Here is a 6,168-nt window from a genome sequence, read left to right as displayed (position 1 = left end):
TCAAATGATCCCCGAGGCTCATGCGCGGCCCTGGCCCCTAGCGGGGATAAACGGACAAACATGTAGAGCCCCAGAATTCCTTTAAAGGAATACCCCTAAAGGCAGCAGCAACCATGAGGGGCAGGCCCAACCAAAATCCATACCCCTCCACCATCCAATTTGAACCAATGCCTAACCGCCAACCTTACAAGTTGCGACTTATTGCAGCATAGTAGGCAAAAACCACCTGGCACCAGCCAATCAGCCAAGTGGCAAAATTCCTGCCAGGCCCCTGATCCAAAACAGGCGACCCCATGAGAGGCGCAGCAAGGTCAATGCAAGGACGCCTAAAATTAGAGGAGGGCGGGCGGGAGATTCGTTGCGAGCAGCAAAAGTGGAACTGAAAGCTGCTCGCTAAGCATATATAGGGTAAGGCTGTCAGTCAATCATTTGCTACATGCAAATTTCCCCAGCAATAGCACCCCACCAATCACACAAGTGGCCATCCAAACTGACCCACCTCTCCAACCCTGGGATGTCTTGTTAACCCTTCCGCAACCCATGTTCTCCTCTATGGGGAGAACCTGCTTTCTCTACACAGGTACAAGTGTACATCCACTGATGTATACAGCTCAACTACAGGCCACACATGTGTCCACTCAATTGTTTGTGCACACACATTGAATGTAACATGTGAACACCCCTTTTGCGTGTGATGGTTCTACTCATAGGGAGGTGCAAACATTTGCATTTGGGCTGAAAAAACTCAGGGGAAGTATCCTCCTAATAAGAACATTTTCAGTAGCAACAAATAGTTAGGTCTCATAAGCTGAGAAGTCACTTTTATTGCTGAATGAACTCTGTACATCTTAGTTGTACAAAAATGTTGCCACAGTGTGAGCAATGAGGAATTTTCTCAAAAAAAGAAGAAGGTAGCTATTTGAAACTACCACATTATGTGAGATCAAAAATGAATCTGTATTCTCCAGTATATTACTAGTGACCCTCAGGAGGGTCACTTCGAACCATCTGTTGGGAGCTAAAACTTGTGCCACAGTCTACCGTTTGAAAAAAGCTATTTATCCTAGATTTCATCATTTGACACATTTAGTAAAAAAGAAAGACATATATCTATAGGTGAGCATGGCACTGAAGTATGGATGGGCTAGAAGATTAATCAGTTCTATGTCGGTCCTGTTGAATAAATGTGAGATCTTAGGCCCTGGGAAGTTATGTCTTAATGTATAATCTATATTCAGGATTTGAATTGGTTAAACAGTGATTTCTGTAACCCATGAACCCTGGGAACTGTTTTTCTTAGGTGGCTAGAGACTTCAGACATAGAATTCTCTGCTCCTGTACCAAGATATTATTCCCACGACACTTTGGGAGAAGCTGTGATAGTTAAATTAACACAAAATATTTAGTCTGCTTGCAAAGTGCCCCCCTCTTTATACCCTGTTTTCAATGAACAGACGACAAACTGTTAAGTAAGTTTAAAATACTTAACTTAAGAAATATTCCAAAGGTCAGATTCATGCCTTTATCCAAACAGCAATAAAGAGAGCTCAGGCAGAATACTCTTGGATAGAAGATACAGAAAAATTGCTTCAAACACATGCTCTAAGCCAGGCATCCCCAAACTTCGGCCCTCCAGATGTTTTGGACTACAATTCCCATCATCCCTGACCACTGGTCCTGTTAGCTAGGGATCATGGGAATTGTAGGCCAAAACATCTGGAGGGCCGCAGTTTGGGGATGCCTGCTCTAAGCTTGGAGCAAAGCTTAGACACATCCTTCTTGGTGTGGAGAGAGACCAGGAAGGGAAGGCTTCACTTCCTCTCTCATTGGAGAAGAAGGAGTGGGAGCTAGCCGAGTCTAGTAATCCAGCTCTATTGTTTTGACCCCTTCATGCACTAACTAGCACTCATGCATAGTTATGTTTGACTGCAATTTCCTACAATCCACTTCCAGTGGATGTGGTGATAGCCAGCAACTTGGATGCCTTTAAAAGAGGATTCAATGAGGTTGCATTTACCAATGTCTACTAGCCATGATGTTCTACCTCCACTGTCAGAGGCATTTTCGGGGAATTGCAGATGAGTGGAACGCGGGCTTCCCACAGGCATCTGGTTGGCCACCATGAGAACATGTTGCTGGACTAGGTGGTCCTTTGGCCTGATGCAGCCGGGCTCTTCTGAGGCTCTCATGTTCCACTTCAGTCATGGCAACAGGAAGCACAACTTTTCTTGCGCTTCCTGCTTTGCCGCTTATGTCATGAAAAGTCACTCCAGGAGGGTGGGCAAACACAAACCCTGTAATTCACACAGGGTTTCATCTCATGTTCTCCAGCCTTGGGCTTTCGTGCATGCTAAGCAGCCCTGGAAAGGAAAACAAACCCCAAGTCATAAATACAGGAGATTGGTTATTTGGGGCAGTGCAAATCCCAAAGCATTAGCTTAGAACTCCCATGACCGCAGGAAACCATGATGCCACTGCTCGTTAGTCGAGGGCATAAAACTGTCAGGGCTCATTTCCGTCTAGCGACATTAACTCCAGTTTTCTATGTATGCTGCATTCTGAACACCAGGGCTTTCCTAGGTGTCTCTGAGGAATCAATTCACTCTTGAGAGCTTCCACACTTGGAGTTGGATCCAAGTAAGTTATACTCAGATTAGATCTGTATTTTAATCTGTATTTTAATCAATTGTTTTTATGTTTTATTGTGGTTCTGTTGGTGTCAGCCGCCCTGAGCCCGGTTTTTGACTGGGGAGGGCGGGGTATAAATAAAAATGTATTATTATTATTATTATTATTATTATTATTATTATTATTATTATCTAAGTTAGTCATGTCCATTAGTTTTAATGAGTCTACTCTGAGTAGGACTCCCACAGACTATGAACTTGGGGTGGGGTTCGCTAAGTTGTGAGTAAATATATATGCAGTTTGAAAGCACGTCAAAGTGCAAGTAGATAAATAGGTACCACTCCAAGCGGGAAGGTAAACAGCGTTTCCGTGTGCAGCTCTGGTCCGCCAGAAGCGGCTTTGTCATGCTGCCCACATGACTTGGAAGCTGTACGCCGGCTCCTCGGCCAATAACGCGAGATGGGCACCACAACCCCAGAGTCGGTCACGACTGGACCTAATGGTCAGGGGTCCCCTTACCTTAAGGAAGAGAATGCATAAGGCTTAAATTAAAATGGCTGGTTGACACCACAGCACTGCACATCTCTCAGAGACAGATCAAAACTGAGCCCCAAAGTCCTCATGATTCCCCTCCTTCCTCCAGTTGTAAATCCAATACACAAAATAATTGATAATTTGCTACCTTTCCATGGTACCCCAACCAAAATTGTTGCCTGAGGTGGCTGCTCTACCTTGCCTAACATTAGGGCCATTCCTGGCATCTCTTCATCCAAGTATGGGACCCCTTGTTAGAACCTCAAAAATTCAACCAGCAGTGAGCCATGAGTAAACCATTCATCCAGAAATGTTTGTGGGATTGTATCAATGTCCTGAATCAATAAGCTGCTGCATCAGCAACTAAATATTTTGGATGAGGGGATACTGCCTATATTACTCAGCCATCCTGAAGATCATATTATGGTTGCCAATGATATTGTGCCAGGAGCTATCATCTCCAGATACGGAGATGATATTGTGCCAGGAGCTATCATCTCCAGATACGGTACAAGCAATGGCACACAACTGAGTGGAGTAGAAGCAAAACAATAGCAGGAAATATGGGACCCACTTACGGATGACTCATCTGTTTTTTAGATGAGCCAAAGATGTTGCAGCTGTTATAATTCAAGCTATGCTAGTACAATACTATATGTCTAATATCTGGCAGACAACGGCAGCAACAAATATTTAGTGCTGTAAGAATTGAACTGAATTGTAGAAGAGACAAAACTCACTAGTCTTGCTTATAGCTAAACCGCACCATGTTTTTCAACAGTTATGTATCTGCAGAATTAGGATGGTAATTTGTAAGCCTCAGGATGACATCTGTTCCAGAATTGGAAGGGCACAGGTGGTGTTCTTCAGCTTGGGGTGTATTTCAACAGCACCAATACATTCATCATCCATAATATGGCTGGGTTGAGTGCAATGGACCCTTGCAGGGAATTGGCTGGATACTGAGACAGGGCAACATAGCTTGCATATTTGCAACATAGCTTGCATATCAACAACCCTCATTTCAGTATGTTTATCATTCCGAGGCTCTACAAATCAAAAGCGTTTCGCTCTCCACGGAGCTGATATCATTTTAGTGATAAGCTGAGCAGAGGGAAATTAAGCCATGTTCACAGGTAGGACTGCCATTCTGTTCTGTTTTTAAGGGCGATCTCTTTGCAACTGAGTGGTCCTAAGATGCAGTCAGTGGTTCTCAAAGTGGGTTTCTGTCCCTCAGACCACTCAAAAAGTGCTGCTGGTCTCAGTGGATCACTCCCCGCCAGACACACATATATCAATGCACATTTTAACAACCTCTTTTCTTCAGAGGCAACATCCTTATAATCAAAGCCTGGGCTGCATTGTGGAAATCACAGGCCAAAGACCACATTAACATTTTTTTGTGAATGTCTCAGGTCCTAGGCTAGGCCCTTGGTCCAAGGGAGCCTCAATCGCAATAATCTGAAAAAGCATCAAACACAGGGTCAAGTAGAGATATTCTTGACTATGCACTAGAGGGGTGGCCAACACCCAAGACACTGCGATCTACCTCATAGAGTTAAAAACTGGCAGTGATCTACCCTCTTTTTTGGGATTCGGGTCAAAGTTGTTGAGCTTTTTTAGGAAGGAAAACCCTGTTTTGGGGGGTGCAGGCCAACACTGTTGATTTTTTTTTAGGGGAGCCAAAGTTGCTGAGCTTGTTTGGGGGGAGCCAGTGATCTACCAGTGATCTACCACAGACATCAAGTGATCTACCGGTACCAGTAGATCACGATCTACCTGTTGGATGTGCTTGCACTAGACTATCTGAATGGAGCCACAGATCACCATTTGAGAACCTCCAATAAAGACAGTATAGGTTGACTTAATTTGATTATTGATGTGACATATAATATCCATCTTGATTTAGGAGTTAACCTGATTCCTGAGCACCTATGCATGCATGCTAAATAACCTCTAAAGCAGAACAAGGTCCATATGTTCTTTCCCCTCTTGATCTGAATAAAAAATTGTGGGACACTATTGAAGAGCTAACGCTAGTAAGAAACTCTTCTGTTTACCAGACCTCAAATTACATGAGGGGGTAGAGGAAGCCCATTTCCCTTCTAAGCTATTGGATGGTATCCAAGGTTGGTCATACTCAGAGAAGACCCACTGAAATCAGTGGACTAACTTAAGTCCATTCATTTCAACAGATCTGCTTTGAGGGTGACTTAATTGGATACCACCCACAGCTTTGAGAAGGCTATGAGGCACAATTCGGTTAAAAGGGGGGCAAGTCAGAGGATGTTCGTTTTATGAAAAGTGCCCCCCCATCTTCCCCCTCATACTTTTAGCCCTGCTGTCTTCACAAGCACACCATCTTTTGTTATTACATGTAACCTGCTTTCAGATAAGGTGCAGCCCACAGAGATAAGGCCTTATATGTTAAAACAAAGAAATAAAGAGGTGCCATTACAAAGTTCATTAGAAAAGGCAAACACAAAAGGCAGGCGTGGATTGAACGAGTGCAGTGAACGAGTCTTGAACTCTACACATTGAAGTCTGGTGTAGTAGCAAGTAGTAGTTGCTAGTTCAGGTTGCTGGGCAATGTTGGAGCCTAGCTAGAGACCATCTCCTCAGACCACAGTAGCCCTCCTCAGTTCTACCTCGAGAAACCCCTCAGTTGCTTCCATCTGGGTCCACGACAGTTCAATCACGTGCCGTCATGGGTTCCCTCCAGTTTAAAAAATGGCATGGATGTTGAAGAGGGTCACAAAGAAAAACAAAGCGGAATAGGAGATCTGTCCCTTCCTCTCCCTCCATGCACACTCCCACTGCTGACTGAGGAATGGAGGAAAGGAAATGCAGACAATGGATGAGAGCGATCACGTAACCTGCTCACCAGTTGCTCCCTCACATCCTAGGGCTCCCTCCCTATCTCCATCAGCAGTCAGAACAAGGGCCGCATTCCATCTGATTGAGCACAGTCTGCATCTCTCCCAGAGTCCAAGCTAATAACAGCCT

The sequence above is a fragment of the Zootoca vivipara genome, chromosome 2 (genome assembly GCF_965207765.1).
Source record: "Zootoca vivipara chromosome 2, rZooViv2.hap1.1, whole genome shotgun sequence".
NCBI classification, from domain to species: Eukaryota; Metazoa; Chordata; class Lepidosauria; order Squamata; family Lacertidae; genus Zootoca; species Zootoca vivipara.
This window is presented reverse-complemented; position numbering follows the sequence as displayed.